We start from the raw sequence: 20,264 nt of genomic DNA on the forward strand, positions 1-20,264 counted from the left end.
TGCGACAAGTTTATATCTCCGATCCCGCTTATTGGGTTTTGTCATTTTAGTGTCATTTTGTTCATTACATTTTACTTTATTTTTCTATTTCGGTTTAGGTTTATTATTGTTTTGCATTTTTACTTTTACTGTTTTGGTTTCTGCATACATATTTTACATATTACCCTAAGTTAAGCCTACCTGTTCCGTGCCTTAGGTACCAGGGGGTTGACTCCAGGTTACTTTTAATGGTGTTGAAAATTCACTCTGACAGGGGTTGTGATTTTTCCTCTTTCACCACAAATAATAATTCAATTTCTTGCAAATAGGCAGTTGATAACCTACCGGGGTTCAGGCACCCTGTAGACAAAGTGGAATATGGGACGTGTATCGTGCGGCAACAGAGCCTCTAAAAAAATTCAGTTTGGAGATGACCCAAGCATCACGCTTGAATGTCACAACTTTTTAAAACAAGGTAGTCAGGAAAGTGTGGCGGAATATATTGCAGCTCTGCATTTTGACAACCCCAAGCAAATTTGAGAACAGAGTTGATGTATATAGCAGAGACGAGCCTGTGTTTAACTTTTTCTCTAAGAAGTTGCAGGAGAGATTACTGAGCTGCAGGAACCCAACTCTCCCCGAGTGGTGAATATTCCTAGAAGCATAGAGCGCTTCACGCTTTCATCTAAGGCACTGACCTCTGAGGAGGGCACATCACCAGTGAGTCGCATTCTTGGGACTGCTCTGGGTTGTTCTGTGAACGCCAGAGACAGAACAAATGGGAATTGGGCTCAGAAAGCTCATCATGGCTGTTGCTACAGTTGTGGGTTTAAGGCACACTTGAGAAGTAATGGGAAATGCACGGACCAAGGAAATGTTGCAGTGTTGGGGCATTTTCAAGCAGCGTGAGTGTATGCACTACTGTAAAAGTTGGCACAATTTATGTTCATGAGGAAGAATGTCCCCAGAGGGAATAACTTGATTCCATAGTTCGTTCCACCTTCATGCGACTGGTAAAGTGTCCCTTGTGTATGGTTCATGCTGGTATGGGGTTGTTAAATGGAATGGCGTATTCAGGACTACCCATCAAGATTTGGTGTGATGTAGCCTTTGAGAAAAGGAGAGATGTGAGAAACAGCTGACCAGCTCCAATATAGATCCCAAAGCAGTGAGCAGGATATCGATATAGACTGGATTACTTTGTTAGTCTGCTGGAATCCTTTGGTAAAATGATTCCCTCAAAAATGTATGTAACTATCAATGGAAGGGATGGGATGGGGGTGCAGAATCCGACTAAGTTGGGCTTTGCTATGAGGCCTGGTCCTGATAATCCAGCGGTGTTGAGTGACATGCCTGTATCTAATGTAGATTTTGATGCCAATGACATTAAGAAAACTTTACTATATTCTCCTGATGTTTACCGAGTGGGAGCAGTGAATGGTTTGAGCATTGTATCAAACTTAAAGCTCAGGCAATACCTCTCATTCATAGAGTTCGCTCTGTTTTTCTGAGGGTACGGAGTGAGCTTACTGCCCTCTTACATGATTTATGATGTCACCAATTCCTCTGAATGGTTTCACCAGTTTTTATTGTCCAGAAGAGGTCTGGGGGCATGCATCTTGTGAAGTTCACAGACCACAGCCCTTTGGTTTGAAACCTTAATGCTAATGGCGTCAGAAAGGCCCCTGTAATGTTGCTAAGGCCGTTTTTAAAATTACAACTTTGACATCAAATTAGTACACAGAGACAGAAACTACAGGGCTGGCTGCTTATCTAGAAAGCCATTTTTGGGTAGTTTGGGTGACGAGGATTTGGATGTTCATGAATGTTTGTGGTAGCGGTGTTAGATGCGGTGTTAGATGCTGTCCATGATGCTGCTTGTGCTGACCCAGGAGTGGTGCAAGTTAACAAGGACATCACAGATGGTCTCCCCTGGGACTGGTGCTTAAGTGTGGAGATGTTTGGGTGTGCTCAAGTGGCGGCAGATCTAACTGTGGCTCTGGGTATGGTTATGAGACGCGATTCTTTTGTTCTACTTGGTAAGCCGAGACCGTACTTGTTGAATATTCACCCAATGTGAGTGGTGATATCCTAATTGCTGGTCTGCCTGAAGTTATGATGCTGCTGACAGTAGCGTGTCTGCTAAAAGCGATGGCGCGACTGGTGGAACTATAAAGCTAAATAAGAAAAAGTTATATTCCGACGCCGCAGTCTTCATGACTGAGACCAGTAACACGGAAGACTCTGAGACTCATAGCAGTAATTTTTCTTTTCAGAGCGTTATTGCTGCAGATGGAATGAAGCCAAGAAGTAAGCACATTACTAAGGTACCAACAAAGTTTAATATTTTTCATTTGTATTAACTGTTCCTCTTTTGCAGCATTTGGAAATGCATTTTCTAGTTTTGTAGCTTTTTGTTTAGTTTTTTATCATAGGCTGTTACCATTGGTTTAAAAGGAAAGATGTTGTAGTGTGTGACCTTAATGCTGCAGTTTGCATTTCATTGCCATCATTTGCTTACCCTGGAGAATCGCCAGGGCGCAGGAGGTTTGCTGTTCGAGAGTTCTGTCTTCAGCGTCTGGGCACTTGTCGCTCTGTGGAGATCTGTGGTCCTGTTTCTCTGCTCTTCTTGTAGTAGCTCCTATCAGAGCTTCATCCTCCCGCCAACGATAATAAGATGCCAGGCATCACCCAGCACACACCACAGTCTATGATGGGCTACATCTATCTGTTCGGCGCAGTTAGAGCGAGGATAAAGTTCTCCGCATCTATCAGGCTGTGACTGTAACCTAAGGGCTTAAGATGAAATGAAGAGCTTACCTCCTTCCGGAGTGGCTCAAGACTGCTGTGTGCAGACCCCATAGCTGGCAGCACCCTGGAGTATGTATTTATAAATCAGATTATGTTGGAAGAAACCTGCAATATAGTGGCAGGCAGCACCCTGCCACCAAGTAGGATTTCTCATAGTATTTTATTTCCTGGCACATTAATGGTGATAGTCTTTTATCTGGCAGAAGAACAACACTGACCATACATTTTCCTGGCACTGTCTTTAAAATGACGTACACATTAGGAATGGCATTTCGTTCTGCTGGAATAATAACACAAGTTATCTTGCACTCTGCTATGATGTTGCACAGATTGCTGGCTGCAATGCATTCCATGTTTCATCCAAACATGCTTTCTACAGGGCACATACATGATTTGCTGCTGTAGAGAAATAATGCTCCTGTGTACTGGGGCAGACTCAGAAATATTGAAAAACTTCATGATTTCTCTTTCAGCACTTCAAAGTAAACCCTTTCACTTTATGACCCATACATTTTGCACAAACATAACTTTGTACCATTAAAATAGTTGTGATGGGGAACATTCATGTGGAGCTAGGAGTGGCTCGACCAGAGTGCTTGCTGACTTGGAGGAGTATGGCGTTGACCACCTTGCCTACTCCGGTGTGGAACCAAGCCAGCGATGCTTTGCTGCTGGCTCTTTTGCCCTGATAGCTGGTCAACAGTTTGAGGAGGAGGAGGTGAAGAGCTGGCTAAGTGTGCCATGAGGCTGGCATTTCAGTCCATCCCTGAGAAGTGAGCTTTGAGTCGATGTAGTGTTCCTCTTATACCACGTGCAATTCATCCTCTCCAAAGCCTCAAGAATTCCTGGGTGTGAAGGGCGGCTGATTCTGATTGGGTGCTTGATGGTTTACCAGAAGCTCATGTTCTTGATTGTTCATGTTTGTCAGAAGTTAAACTCGCCTAGGGGTTTTATCTCTTCAGTGACACAAGCTGCAATAAAGGTTTCTTTGTCGTTTAAAAAAAATAGGAATGGCCGACGATCCTCTGTCAAAGAATGGAAGGGCTGGGGAACTGTCATTCATCTCACTGCTAAGCTGGGCAGTGTCGTGCTTAATCCTCCGTCAGGCCTCTGATTTTGGCCAACATCGTTCAGAACACTGGGACTTTAGAGCCCATCCTTTTAATGAGAAAAACAAAACTACAAGTCCCATAAGAAATAGTGGTGGAAGGTGTCCCGCGGGACCTTGGGCAACATCCGATTCAGCACATCCAGTTCCATTTTTTAAGTATTTGGCACAATATTGAATTTATAACCTTTGTTTTTTATGGTCATGAGTCACCAGAATACTAAAAACGTGTCTTTTATTTTCAAGGTCAATTAAGTAATGGTCACCAGCTTGGAAGCTCTGTTAATTCTTCAGTATTTGTCATTGATCTCCACGTGTGGCTGGTTTGGGTCTGCCCCCTGCATCGATCCCGATAACTCGCACAGGTAAGGACCTTGTAGCAGCAACATGATAACCCGATACTCGTCTGTAAGAAGTGCGCTGTGAGGCAGGTATCCAATCCTTTTTGTGAAACACGCAAGCGCCAATATCTGCGATGTACATTTGTTAAAATAAAACACAATCAAATCACAGTATTCTGTTCCGGAGGTTCAGTCCCAGAGACATTATCTGTAACTGAACGCAGTCACCCTAGGAAGCATGTGCTTTTAAGACAAGTTGCGTTCACTCACCTGAAGGTGACATGATTCATCACTGGGCCATACTCCGCACCAGGCCGGCGCTACAATGCCTGGCGGGCACCACAAGAGGGCACTTTGTCGGAGATCTTTTAATAAGTACGCCGGATGAGCATGAGGATGTTGAGTCATAAGATGTGAGATTGGTGAAAGTCTGAATATAAGATCAACTATCGACCAGTTGCCGCAATATAGTTATTGTGATCTTCCTGGTCCATGTTGAGATTAAAAACAGTGGCAGAGAAATTGAGGAACTAATGGCCCCTATCACTGTGTGAAAGTGTCGCTCACCTATGGACCTGCTGGTAGGCTGGGGTCTATACTTCAGGTCAACTTTTTCCATGCCTTGTGTATTCATGGAGCAATCTGTTGGCATTTTATCAGGACCAAATTTGGGAAAACGGGTAAATGTGACCTAATCTTCTCCACAGTGCAAGGAGCTCTGTAACTCAAGCCCTGCACTGGGCATAGGTGATAAGGTGCCTATTAACATCTTACCACACAGGTGAGCACTGCCTAAAAGAGTGCACTAGAGACGGTAACCCTCCTAAAATTCAGGACATTTTGACGTATCTAATAGCGAGGATGCCGCATCAGAGGGCAACTGGTTTGAAAAGCACATGCTTCCTAGGGTGCCTGCGTTCAGTTAGAGATAATGTCTGTGAGACTGAACCTCCAGAACAGTATACTGTGAGTTGATTTATATGAAGAATGTGTATACTGGACTCGTCATCTCTTGTCATATGTAAAATAAAATAAAACACACCGGGAGGACAACAAATCTATCATACATTTAATGCAATAATAGCAAAAGGCCAAGCAAACTAACAAGTGACAATTGTCTTTACAATGGACGAGAGCATCCACCCTCAAGCCAATTGGAGTAAATAATGCTAATGCTACACAATGCATTTTTATACACTTTTCTCCTAATACAAGTCAATGAAACATGAACATGTGATAGAAACAGTTACTGAAACGACACTAACGAGTAGGAGGCAGGATCTTCTCTCGAGAAGAATGTGAGGAGTCCGTGAGGTGCAGATACAAGATACACAGACAAGCTGCAGAATTCACTGTTTCTGGAAATAACACTTCTGTTTGCCAATATTCAATTTACTACAAGATGCAGGAAAGTGTGCAGATAGACATCACTAAATAAAATGGTTCTGAGCCCTAATGGAAACATGTAACTTTGCAGGCATATTAAGGCGAACAGACACATCAAATTAATATAAGAATATTGTAATTTGGTAATGTAATATATCAATGCACGTTATGACATTCATGTGTAACTAATTATCGGCATTAAAGAAACCAGTATATCCAGTTATGCTTTCTCAATTCCTTCTTCCTAGAGGCCACCACTGCTGCTATCCAGCCGTATTCAGCAGTGCTTCTTGTGACCTGGAATCCTGCATATAATCAGTACCAAAGGTTGTCAATGCTTCTAGCCAACTCTGGTCACTGGTGCCACTCGCACCCCCACCACCCTAGGGCCTGTTATTCTTTGAGCCTGCTCTAGTCAGTAGTGGCCCCTTGGACCTGTATGTAAGCCTACTAGCCAGCTCCTGTTAGTACTGGCCCCTGGGACCTGTTATCATTCTAGCCAACTTGAGTCATTACTAGCACCTTGGGACTAGTGATCATACTAACCAGCTTCAGTCAGTATTGCCCCCCTGTGACCTATTATCCTGCTAAGTAACTCCAGTCAGTAGTGACCCCTGTACCTTAAATCCTGCAAATATTCAAAATCAGAAGTCAACTCTGCTGCCAACCAGTTCGAGTAAATATTGACATGCATTGTTACCCTGCTTGTAAGGAATACCAGAGGCTAAAAATTGTTGTAACAATGTTGTAAAAATTGCCCCTGGCATAGACCAAACTCTTTGCGGGCATGTTTAAAGGCGATAAGTCTCATCTGGGTACAATTTACCGTATTGCTCGCATCCCCCTCCCTCCATGCCTGGAAGGACATACTGAGTGCCATCTGCCTGATTGGTTTTAATATCCAGATTGGGAGCTCCCTATGGAATGGTGCGCGCTTAAGTACTCTCACAACAAACCATTGCCATACTCTGGCCGTCTGTCGAACAATATATGGAGTATCTCTCGGTGTACCTGATTCCTCCATTAACAGCTCTGGAAGACAACCAGCGTCCACCATTCCCGCCAAGAGCTGCATTTACCCACTAGGGACTGTGTTGAGTCATCCAGCTGCGTGTTGCAATTGAACAGCATAATATTAGGGGTCCAAATGTGGGACCTCCAATCCCCCGCTGCATAAGTCCTGGTCAGTGTAGCCAAAGCCACTCTGCTATGTGTAATGGCCTTGTTGAAAGATTTAACAAAACCATGAAGGGCATGATTGGTGGACTTCCTGAAAAACTCAAAAGAGGATGGGATGTCTTACTTCCATGCCTGCGTTTTGCCTATTGGGAAGGGCCACAGAAGGGACTGGGGTCCTCCTTATTTTAGCATCTGTTTGGGTTTCCTGTCGGGACTACTGTGCCTTGTGAAGGAGGGATTGGAGAAACCTCTTGTTGAACCTTACTAAGGTATAGTGGACTATGTGGTTTGGCTTTTGCTCCAGGATGTATGAGTACATGGAAAAAGCAATCAAAACCTTGAGGCCAGCCTAGAGCTCCAGAAGCTCTGGTAATGCCAAAAGGCTGCTATGGTTGAGTTCCAGCCAGGGCAGGTAGTGTGGGTTTTGGGGCCTGTGGCTCCTAGGGCTCTGCAAGGTAAGTGGAGTGGACCCTACCCTATCCTAGAAAGAAAAGGGGCGGCCACCTACCTGGTAGACCCTGGCTCTGACAGGAACCCCAAGAGGGTCATCCATGTCAACCGCCTTACACCCTACTATGACATGGCAGATGTGAGGATCAGGAAGCAAAGAGTGAACCTGTCCCTGACCTGTCCAACAATCCAAAAGATGGGTCAGTGGAAGGTGTGGTCTTGTCAGACACCCTACCTGCCCATCAGGAGATTGATTGCAGGCAAGTCCTAACTCAGTTTGCTGAGCTCTTCTTTTGACCTCTCTCCAGACTAGCTGGTGTATCCATGATGTAGACGCTGATGAAAGACTACCTGTCGAGTATAAAATCTAGAGGCAGACTGAACATGTGAAAGATAGCATCAAAGCTGAAGTAAGCACGATGCTGGAATTGGGAGTTCTAAAGCCTTCTGAGAGCCCCTGGACCTGCCCAGTTGTTTTAATCCCCAAGCCTCATGACCAGGATGATAAGAAAGAAATGAGGTTTTGTGTGGACTATTGGGGCATGAATGCTGTGACCAAAAGCGATGCATACCAAATTCCATAGGCAGATGAACGTATTGACAGGTTGGGAGCAGCCAAGTATCTGATTATGTTTGATCTCACATCAGAGTACTGGCCGATAGGTCTGACTCCAGGAGCAAAAGAAATATCTGCATTTTCAACCCCAGATGGGTATTATCAGTTCACTGTAATGCTCTTTGGTTTGAAAAATGCATCTGCCACTTTTCAAAGGAGGGTGAACTAAGCCCTTGCTGGATTGGAATCCTTGAGTGCAGCATATCTACACAATATTGCTGTCTTTAGCTCCACCTGGCAGGATCACCTGATCCACCTTAGTAAATTACCGGAGGCTCTGAGAAGTGCAGGCCTCATTATCAAGGCATGCAAGTGCCAGATAGGGCAGGGAAAGGTTGCATACTTGGGTCAACTTGTTGGTGGAGGCCAGGTTCAACCCTTACAACCAAAGATCTAGACCATTCTGGACTGGGTGGCTCCAACTACCCAGACTCAAATGAGGGCCTTCCTTGGCTTCCCTGGTACTATAGGAGGGTTGTGAGGGATTATGGCACCATTGTGGCACCCCTCACAGAACTGACTTCCAAAAGAATGCCCAAAAATAGTGAACTGGACTGTGAGCTGTCTAAAGGCTTTTGACACGCTGGAGGAAGCAATGTGCTCTGCACCTGTTCTGAAAGCTGCAGATTATGTCAAGCAATTCATTGTGCAGACTGATGCCTCTGAACATGGTATAGGAGCAGTGCTATCCCAAAAACATGACCAAGGTCAAGATCAGCCACTGGCTTTCATCAGTAGAAGGCTAATCCCCAGGGAACAGCGTTGAAGTGCCATTTAGATGGTCACCTTTGCTGTGGTTTGGTCCCTTGAGAAGTTTAGGTCAAACCTGTTTGGCTCTTACTTTCTAGTTCAAACCGACCACAGACCTCTCCGATGGTAAATGCAAATATAAGGTGAAAATCCCAAACAGCTAAAGTAGTCCATCTCCCCCACAGGGAATAGACTTTGAAGTTAAACACAGACCTGGGACTGCCAATGCAGATGGTCTTTCCAGGTTGTCCCATTTAGATGATGTTAAATGTTATGTTATGTTAAAAATACGTATAAAGCGCGCGTACACCACAAGGTTTCATGGCGCTGGGTACAAGGGAGTCCTGCTGCTAAGTGATTCATTCATAAGCCTGGGGAAAGAGCCAGGTCTTTCCAAAATTGAGGATATGATATCATCGATCTAATGTCCTGAGGGAGAGAATTTCAAAATTGAGGGGCCAGGACTGCAAATCTTAGTTCCCCCCCCAATTTCTAGTATTTAAAGGACGGAGTAGCTAGGGGTTTCAAATGGGAAGACCTAAGATCCTGAATGTGGATATATCTCTGGACCAGAGTAGATACATACATTTGGCAGTTGCCATGGAGCGCTTTAAAGAGGAGGCATCCCAACTTGAATGCACTGCATTCGACTACCAGAAGCCAATGTAACTTTTTCATAAGAGGGGTGACATACTTCATTCTTGGCTGGCGATAGATTAATCTAGCAGCCTGGTTTGGCACTACTTGCAGTCTTTTAGATTGACATGCCGGAATGCCAAAGTAAAGAGTTAGCGTAGTCAATGTGAGAGATGACTAAGGCTAAAGCAACTTGGGTAAGAGCTTCAGTAGTGAGAAATCTGCTGTTCTCCAGTAATGGGGTATCTTTCATAGATTCACATGCTTGAATCATTCCCCGTTGTCGAAGTGGGAGTCCCACGGTACATAGAATAGCAATAGCATAGCGAAAGCATAGCTAAAAGAGCAATAGGAAGTATTGTAGCATAGACGTTAATAGGAAAAAACTTGTCACTTTAATAACTTGTCCAAGTCATTAGATATGGTCCAAACTTCAGCCAATCAGGCGACAGCACCCTCTGGAACCTTCTCCTCAGAGGCTCAGGCGCTCAGATTTTCTACCGCACGTCGTGTGAAGGGAGTGCGCATGGGCATCAACTCTATCGTTAGATAGTTTTTTTCCGCCATTTTGTTCAGATGCAACTTTTCCGCTCCGGTTGGAAATCTCAATTCCAAGATTCTCGAAGCGCATAAATTACAGAAAAACCATCGAATCACCTTCATCTTCGACATCCATTTCATCGGCTCGATTCCGGACGTTGTCGCGGGCCGCTGGGCCTATCCTCGCCGTAAGGCTTATGGCTCATGGAATGGACGCCTTTCAAAAAATGCCCCCAGTGTGGAGCAAAATTTCCACACAGTGACCATCACAAGGTCTGCAACCTGTGCCTATCACCTGAACACGACGAGTCCAGCTGTCCAGCCTGTGCATCCTTTCGATCAAGAAAAGACCATTCGAGATCGAAGAGCTAGAAGACACATCATGGCACAGAGACCAGCTCTGGAACCAAAGGACATCTTTGATGAAGGCCCCGATGTCCTAGAAGAAGAATTCCGAGGATCTCGAAATCATCTCCGAGGCAGAGGACTCAGACGACCTTATCACTCCTGGGCAACGTGTGATACTGCCCCTGCCCCAACCCCTCCAAAACCAAAGGCACTGGTCAAGACTTCGCCTGTTGGCCCCAGTCGAGACCAAAAACATCCTTCAGAAGCCCCGCCTCCGGGCTCGGCTCCGAAGAAACAACACAAGCCTTCCGGTAGCTCGGGACCGAGCAAACCGCATGTCATTGTCCCACCGGCACCTTCGGCACCGAAGCCAAAAGAACACTCGGCGCCGAAATCGGCTCCGACGCCTTCCACCTCCAAATCGGCCCCCGAAAACTCCAAGGCCAATAGATAAGCCGGCGTCGAAGGTTCCCAAGCCTAAAGATCCAGCTTCGGCTCCGAAGCTAACATCGTCAGCACCGAAACAAATGGCTAAGGACTCTGATATACCTCCTAAAGCCAAAACATACACAGATCAACCACAACCTCGATCGGAACCGAAAACCGTTACCAAGGAACAAGAACTTTTTCACCCAGATCCCATCGATCCAAGGCAGAAAAAGATTTATATTAACCCAAAAACTGGACATGTCACGGCTGTGCGATGTAAGAAACGAAAACTGGACACACCATCTGCTCCAGTTCCTATACACAAGAAGGACTCTGCAACATCACCTATGCCACCTTCTTCTCCTATACTGTCTTCTAAACCACCTCCACTACCTACACCACACTTACCTGTAACTTCTCCACCACATACACCACCTCCAGATGATGATGATGATGACCTAGGGGGTGGGGGTGATCCTAATGACCCGTTCACGGATCCGGATACCTCACCACTTGATGATTGGGCATTCCCTATCCCAACAGACCTGCCAGACTCACAGCCATATCCCTCAAAACCATCTCCCCCAGATGATCACCTGGGGTTTGGCCAATTATTAAATAGAGCGGCACTTTACCATGGCGTTACAATGCACTCCGACACACCAGAAGAAGATTTCCTTTTAGATACTTTTGAACAATCACAAAAGTCAGTTCAAATGCTACCTATGTCAAAGGAGTCATTAAGCATGCTCCCGAAGTATTTAAAGACCCAGTCCGTGCCAGGGTTCTTAACCCTAGAATAGAAAAGAAATAAAGGCCAGCCCCTGAAGATCCTACTTACATCAAAGGACAGTTGCCTTTGGATTCTCTGGTCGTTTCCAATGCTAGGAAACGCGCCAACTCCCAGACCTCCGGAGATGCACCACCTCCGGACAAAGAATACAAACTGCTAGAAGCATCTGGCAAAAGAGTAGCAGCACAAGCCGCTAATCACTGGCGTATTGCCAACACCCAAACACTACTGGCACGATATGACAGGGCACACTACGACCAGTTAGAAAATCTCTTACAACATCTGCCTGACCAGTATAAAACCCAGGCAGATGACCTTATCCAAGAGGGCAAGCTCATTTCAAATGAGTCAATTAAATGTGTACTTGACGCAGCAGACACTGCCTCTAGATCAATTAACACCAGTGTGCTCCGTAGACGACCTGCCTGGCTACGCATTTCAGGCTGTAAGCCAGAGGTGCAAACTACCATACTCAGTCAGCCATTCAACCAAGAACAGCTATTTGGGCCGGCTGTAGACACTGCCCTTGAAAAAATGAAAAAGGACACCGAGACTGCTAAGTCCATGGGAGCATTACAGTCTCCACAAACACGTGGCTTCTTCCGGCGCTCCTTCTACAGAGGAGCCTCCAAAAATATGGGCGCAGACACCTCATCTACAGTAGAGGATATTTTAGAGGAGAATTCAGAGGGAACAACAACAAGGGAAGAGGTCGAGGTAATAACAACACTCGCACCTCCCCTGCCACATAACTGTGACTTTCCTCCGCTCCCCCCAGACCATTCCACTCCAGTCAGGGGCAGACTAACACAGTTCCTACCTGTCTAGAACTCCATAACAACAGACAAGTGGGTAAGACAAATTATCCAGTATGGTTGCTGCCTGGAACGTACAGCTACCCCCCCCCCCCCACACACCACCCAAACAGCGTCCAATGTCCCCAGACCATCTTGCGCTCCTCAAACAAGAGGTTCTCTCACGGTTTCAAAAGCACGCAATAGAGCCAGTTCCCTTACAGCATCCAGGCACAGGGGTATACTCACTTTACTCCCTAATCCCCAAAAAGGACTGGACTCTGAGACCAATACTCGACCTCATACCCCTAAATCTGTATATACACTCAAATCATTTCCATATGATCACTCTTCAACAAGTGCTCCCACTGCTGCAACAAGGCGATTTCCTTGCCACATTAGATCTCAAGGACGCCTACTTCCACATCGCAATACATCCTGCTCCCAGGAAGTACCTAAGGTTTGTGGTGGACGGACAACACTACCAGTTCACAGTCCTTCCATTCGGGGTAACAACTGCGCCCAAAGTATTCACAAAATGTCTTGCAATAGTAGCAGCACATCTCAGAAGACAACAAATTCATGTCTTCCCGTATCTAGACGACTAGCTAATAAAAGCCAACTCCTTAGAACAATGTGTTCAACACACTCACCAAACCATCCAACTATTACACAACTTGGGGTTCACTATCAACTACCCCAAGCCTCATCTCCAACCCTCTCATATACACCAATATCTAGGAGCTACCATAAACACCTCCACAGCGCTAGCATATCCCAGTCCAGCCAGGATAGCCCGTATACAAGCTCTTATCACAAAATTTCAAAACCAACACTCTCTTCTAGCCAGTGTTCATGCAGCTCATAGGCATGACGGCATCTTGCATCTTCATTGTGCCTTATGCAAGGCTTCAAATGCGTCCCTTACAGGAATGTCTAGCACGTCAGTGGAACCAGGCTCACGGACAACTCACAGATCTGGTGTTGGTGGACAGCCGCACACATCGCTCTCTACAGTGGTGGAACATAACAAACTTGTCCAAAGGGCGGCCGTTCCTAGAGCCTCTTCCACAAATAGTGCTGACAACATACGCATCACTCACAGGATGGGGAGCCTATCTCCTCGGACACACCACTCAGGGCAAATGGACCACTCAAAAGAAAGTGCTCCATATCAATTACCTAGAACTACAAGAAGTATTCCTAGCACTAAATTCCTTCCAACTACATGTACAGAACAAGGCTGTCATCATTAGGACGGACAACATGACAGCCATGTATTACATACAAAAACAAGGAGGCACACATTCTCTGCAGCTGTCCCAGCACGCACAGAACATTTGGAGATGGGCCATTCCTCAGAACATATACCTACTTGCAGAACACCTTCCAGGGGTTCACAATCAGATTGCCGATCTGTTAAGTCCACAGACACAACAGATCCACGAATGGGAACTACATCCCCAAGTTCTACAACCCTTTTTCCAAAAATGGGGCTAACCAGACATAGATCTGTTCGCCACACACGAAAATGCAAAATGCCCAACCTTCGCCGTCAGGTTTCCCCACCCGGAGTCAAAGGGCAATGCGATATGGATGAACTGGTCAGGCAGATTTGCGTACGCTTTTCCGCCTCTCCCACTCATTCCACTAGTAGTGCGCAAGCTCAGGCAGCAGTCTCTCAAACTGATCCTAGTAGCTCCCACATGGGCACGCCAGCCCTGGTTCACAACACTACTGAAACTCTCTCTAGTTCCACACCAAAAACTTCATCTCTCCCCGTCCTTAATAACCCAGAACCATGGAGTGATCAGACCTCCAGATCCAGGTCAACTGAATCTGGCGATCTGGCTCCTGAAGTCCTAGAGTTCGGTTACCTTAACCTGCCACCGGTCAGCATGAACATTATAAAAAAAGCCAGAAGACCTACTACTAGAGCTTGCTATGCTGCGAAATGGAAAGATTTGCCATTTACTGCACTAACAATAATATACACCCACTGGATGCATCCATCCAGAACATCATTTGCTACTTACTACACTTGCAAAGATGTAATTTAGCATACTCATCTATACGTCTCCACCTAGCAGCCTACTTACAAAATCGACAGCACTTGTCACTCTTTAGAGTCCCTGCGATCAAAGCCTTCATGGAAGGACTTAAAAGAATTATACCTCCCAGATTACCACCCTCTCCAGTGTGGAATCTAAACATTGTTCTTACTAGGCTCATGGGACCCCCATTTGAACCTCTGCATAAATGCGAACTACAGTTCCTCACATGGAAAGTAGCTTTCCTTATCGCAATCACATCCCTCAGAAGGGTAAGTGAAATCCAGGCTTTAACCATACAAGAACCATTCTTACAATTACACCGTAACAAAGTGGTTCTAAGGACAAATCCAAAATTCCTTCCAAAAGGCAGATCACCTTTTCATCTTAACCAATCAGTAGAGTTACCAGTGTTCTTTCCAAACCCAGACTCTGTAGCGGAAAGAGCTCTTCATATCTTGGATGTTAAAAGAGCCCTTCTTTACTACATTGACAGAACCAAATCATTCCGCAAAACAAAATAATTGTTTGTGGCTTTCTCTTCACCACATAAGGGCAACCCATCTCCAAATCTGGGATTGCTAGGTGGATAGTTAAATGTATCCAAATATGCTACCAGAAAGCTAAACGCACACTAACAGTTCCCCCTAGAGCGCATTCCACACGCAAAATAGGGGCTTCCATGGCATTCTTAGGGAACATTCCCTTAGAAGACATTTGTAAGGTAGCCACATGGTCTACAACACACACCTTCACTAAACACTATTGTGTTGACGTGCAAGCAAAGCAACAAGCTTCTGTGGGCCAAGCTGTCCTTACAACTTTATTTCAAACTGCTGCAACCGATACAGGTGACCACCGCTAGGGGAGATACTGCTATATAGTCTATGCTAGTGTGTGATCTGCAGCTCATATGCCTCGAACGGAATATGCTACTTACCAGTATGCATCTGTTCTTGGCATGTAGAGCTGCAGATCCACACACAACCAACCCACCTCCCCAGGACCTGTATCTGTTCCAGCATTATCTTACTTAGATATCACACATGGACATCTCTCTCTCTCTCTTCTACTAACTCCATCATTTTCCATCATGGCGAAAAACAATCTAACGATGGAGTTGATGCCCATGCGCACTATCGTCCAAGGGAGGAGTCACCTATCTTGTGATCACAAAGACTTCTTCCAAGACAACAACAACGTGCAAGCATCTGAGCCCAACACCAGATAGCAATCTACTAAACTAGTGTGTGGATCTGCAGCTCTACATGCCAAGAACAGATGCATACTGGTAAGTAGCATATTCCTATTGAACTAGTGCTCAATCGATAGTGTTGACAACGACAATACGGTGCACATTAGTGAGAGTGATTAGACCAAAAACACAAAGTCTGCAAATATAAACTGAGTAACATAGCTTGGCTTGTCCTGACACTCCCTGGCCAAATCCCACTACATAAAACAAGATTGCAAGGATGGTACATATTTAACTTTCACTAGTTCGTGGCCAGTCACATGGCCCGGTAGCTCTACCATCCCTCCCATATCTTTTCCCATTTACAAGGACATCCGCTGCTGAGATGCACCCTGTGTCCACCCGTTGACACCAATCAAGATCTGCTTCCCAATCCTCCACCCTGGGGGTGAGCTGGCTCCCCAACCCCGTGCAATATAACGCTTACCAACCGCTGAAGCCAGGGCCAGTCATATGCTGCCAAAACTATGCCATGTCACCTCACGCATGATAATTAGAAGGTGCCATTTGGACCCCAAGGGGATCGCTAGTCCCATGACCTGGGACATTATTCTCATGATCTCTACCCAGTAGCATTGAATTACCGGACAATTCCACATCGCATTAAAAAATCCCCCCCTCACGTTCCATTACGCAGAGAGGTGGCCGTCCGCCCTATTCGGTGCAACAAAGTTCTGGAGTAGTAGGTTCTATGTAGGATCTGTAGTTAAATTAGACCAAAGGAAGTTCTAATTGCCACCTCCCTGGCACCCTGAATGGCCTCAACCCTATTGCCATCGCCAACCGTGCCTAGATGCCTCTCCCAAACAGCCCTCTGCGTCCCCAAGGGATCCAGGGAATTGTAGATCAACTTCCTATAGATGGTTTAGATTGCTCAGGGGATTAGTTAGCAGCTGCTCCTCCAGTGGGGATGCATCAGGCAACTTCCCCTCTTCCCAGATGTGACCTTGCAGAGCGTGACCCACCTGCAAATGTCAGAACCGTTTTTAGTCACCTAATTCATACTTTAGTTGTAGGATCGTGAAGGACACAAGCGCCTGTCCCCTCCACACATCGCCCGGCCGTTCTAAGCTAATCAATACCCATTTTGTGAAGGCCTGCAATCCTCCCGCTGCACTTCAGAGATCGCCATCCTACAGTGGAGTAATTTCAGTCGGCTTACCTTCTCAGCCTAAATACTTGGTAGCCTCTCTCCACACCCTTACCAATGTTTGGGTATGAGTAGGTAGGGTGCACTGATACTTTTGATACAGCACCGTGGTGGGGTAACCTCTCTAGCCCATGTCCAATCTATCTACCCGGTAAGCAAGATCCTCACGGTCCGCAAAAACCCAGTTGTTGACCGCCACCAGCTGCGTGTCCCAGTAATACTTGAGAATGCTCCGGACTGCCTGTCCACCTTAATAAACTCCCCTCTGCAACTTACTCAGCGTGAAGTGCCACCATCCCACAACAGCAGCAGAAGTTCTCAGTCTACCTTTTGAAAGAAAATATCTGGTGGGATCTTAAAGGACGTTTTTTGCACAATGTACAGGAGACCCTGGAGGGTCATCACTTTAAATAGGGCCACCCGGCCCAATAAGGTGAGCTGGAGTGCCCGCCAGTGTGGGGCATCCATGCGAAGCCGGTCTATTTTCGGGAGTATGTTCCTGTCTGTGGCTCTGATGTAATGAACATGCCCAAATATTTAAAGACATGTAGTGCCACCCTCACTGTGCACCTAGAGTGCAGCCGCAGGGTCCCTGCCTCCAGCAGGAATATTAAGGACTTCTTCCAATTGATCTTATATCCTGAATGATCTCCAAATATGTGAAAAATTTGTAGTATTCGTTCACTCGAGAAGGCTGCTTACGTGTCGTATAGCAAAATGTCAGTGTAGAGGGAGATTCTCTCATCCCACTCCTTATCAACTGGAGTACCCCATATGAGAGGTCCTGGCGAACCCAAGCATGTGAGAAGTTCATAGGAGACAAGGAACATCCCTGTCGGAGGGAAAAGACTCGGGAGACTGTATTATTGACGCGCATGCGCGCTAGAGGGGCCACGTACAAGAGCTTGACAGCAGCGCCACTGGTTCAGCAAAGCAATCCCATGTTGCATGTGGTACTCTAAAAGGTGTCGGAGATTTAAGCGCGTTCCCTGGTGTGGCATAAAGCCCGATTGATCAGGATGAACCACTGTTGCAATTACTGTCCGCATGCTGATCGCCAGGGCATACGCAAGGACCTTAGTCTCAAAATTAAGCAGGGAGATGGGTCTATAAGACCCATACTCAGTTGCTGGTTCGTCCTTTTTTTGGATGACCACCACCTCAGACGTTCTTTGGTCCTCTGGGAGACACCCTTGTTTTCAGGCAGTCTGAAACCTACTCTGGAGGTACTCCCTGATTTTATCCATTATGCTTTTATATAATTCTAATGGAAGCTCATCAGGCCCGTCGCTTGCCCTGTTTGCAAGGTTCCTATTGTCTTATTTATTTAGTCTACTGTCAGGTCTTGGTCTAGTGCGTCTCGGTCCTCATTCGTTAGCATTGGCAGAGTCAGGTCTTTCAGGAAGTCTCTCCAAGTATTTCCGTCCCCTTGTTGTCAGTGTCCTCAAGGATCCAGTTCCGTCCTTTGTCTTGTCTCTCTAATCATGCAAGCAACTCATTGGCTTTATCACCGACATCATAGAGACAATTCTGGGTAGCCAGCGCATGAGTGCCCGCTATTTTCCATTCTCTAAATGTGTGCTGCTTCAGTTGATGGTGTAATGGGAGAGACACTGATTCCCCACTTGCCAAGCGTGCCTCCAGGTAAGCACATTCCCTGTCCTGAGCCTCGCACTTCAATTTATGTTCCTTCGGCATTCCCCCAATCAAGGCTTGTGTCTGTCCTTCATTCTATAGCACGCAAGCTGATTCAACAGGCCGCCCGTTCTCCTTAAAATAGAAGTCGGCTCCATCTCTCATACGAGCTTTGAAGGTCTTGTCTTTTAAATATCACGGATCAACCCTTGGGGGTAGCATGAAGTCCACAACCGGACCATCGAGTTGCACCTCCACCAGCGAATGGTCTGAGATTCCCCCTGCTATGTGTGCAGCGGCTCTAAAATCAACTTTATGGACAGTCTGGGTGAAAAGATAGTGCAGGCATGCCAGACGACCATGTGCTGCAGACAGGTGCGTCCGGTTCTGATACCCTCTTCCCCTCTAGGGGCATTTAGGAGTATCATGAATATAGTATAGGTGTAGTTCTGTCACTCCAGTCACCCCAATGTGTATATATGCTCTGTCGTAAGCGTCATACTCTTTCAGAGGATGAGTCAATCTTGTCTGGGTCTTTTTCCTGTTTCCCGACACTTGAATGGCACGCCCGAACACTCGAGAGAGCAGTGACCCACCAGCAGGCTTTTGTGGAGCGCTTTTGTCCTGGATGTAGTGCTGCATTCAGTAGGGCACCCACTCTGTCTTTTCTTTGCAGTTGCCTGAAGATCAGCAGTCCCAAGGTAGCAGTCACACCTGGCCTGTCGGTAAGTGCAGCCCCTCTGGAGGCCCGACCGTCCGCAATTGAGCCCACGCTGTGGCCGGCTGGACCACAGGCATATGCTCAGACAGGGTGTTCGACACTGGAGTAGTTGTAGTCCCTCATGGGCCTCTGACACAGTAGTCAGGAATTCAGCCGCTAAAAGCCCAACACAGGCTATCCAGGAAGCCAGTAGATTCAGACCCTGTTGTGTTAGGAATTTGGCACATGCAACCTTGAACGGGCCGGTTGGCAGCACACAATCGTCCAACTGGGCCTCAACAATCACGTTGTCGGCGAGTATTCTTTTCTGCCTTGAACTGTTGGGAGAGTCTTGGGGGTGGGGAGGGTAGAGGTGTTCTACAGACTAGCAGTTTACTCTGTCGCACTCTCACATTGCATTTATGCTACTCACACCAACACCCTAAACATGCACTTAATGTTAGCGCAAAGTCTGGGCACAGGCATAGAAATGAAGCATCACATGGGTGTGTCAGTAGGACGCCACTCCACTGACCATGACGCAAAGATCTCATCAGGCTATTGATCCTTATAACAGGGTGCATTGCCACCACTGCTCTAGCTGTTAAACCCATGACAGTCCTCTGCCTTAAATAAGGGCACACTTGGTGTGACCCTCCAGGTCACAGCACCGGTCCAAGACCTCTCATAGCCCTTGTTAGAAGTTGCACAATACTGGGGTGGCAGAAAAATCTCATGTATTTGTTTTGTGGTAGATTTACCCCAGTAACGTGCAGTTACAAGTTTGACGCCATGGACTGGGAAGTTGCCACGAGGAACAGATTCTTCTGCCTGTCAAACCACATGCCATTCACTATTTCATTGCATTTTTCTGCTTTTATTTACCACTTGTTTTAAGCAGGTGGTAGATATATGCTTGCGGTTGGTTGTGGGGAGATAGGTGAAGCAGGGGAGGGAAGGGGAAAGCATTTTCTAACAGAGGGAGTAAGGTAAATTGTATTTGCATGATTAACAAAAATCTTACAATTTCTACATTCTTAAAGAAAACACACCAATTTAAAATAAATACCGATAATTTTAAAATTTCTAAAAATCCAAATTAGTTTTCTTAAATAACATAAACACAATTTATAGACATTACATCAGACCGTCATCTTTCCAGGACTTAATATAAATAGTGTCAATTCATATTTTTGTAATTTATGTGTGATATCTTAAAAATAGTCCTAAATTTTCTTCTTAATTATCTTAGACTTCCAAATTTCCTGTGAGCAACTCACAAGTATCCAATTTCCATTTTAACAAGTATTATA

General features: G+C 46.0%; 1 long non-coding RNA gene across 1 annotated transcript in view; it reads left to right on the forward strand.

Moving 5' to 3' along the window:
* LOC146839055 (uncharacterized) overlaps positions 1-20,264 on the forward strand; it is a 93,551-nt gene that overhangs the window by 9,732 nt on the left and 63,555 nt on the right. Inside the window, exons 2-3 of the long non-coding RNA XR_014960444.1 lie at positions 2,256-2,306; positions 4,145-4,263. This is a non-coding gene — a long non-coding RNA (uncharacterized LOC146839055). The remainder of the gene's footprint in view (positions 1-2,255; positions 2,307-4,144; positions 4,264-20,264) is intronic.

This window comes from Triturus cristatus, chromosome 4_2, assembly GCF_964204655.1.
Source record: "Triturus cristatus chromosome 4_2, aTriCri1.1, whole genome shotgun sequence".
Taxonomy (NCBI): Eukaryota; Metazoa; Chordata; class Amphibia; order Caudata; family Salamandridae; genus Triturus; species Triturus cristatus.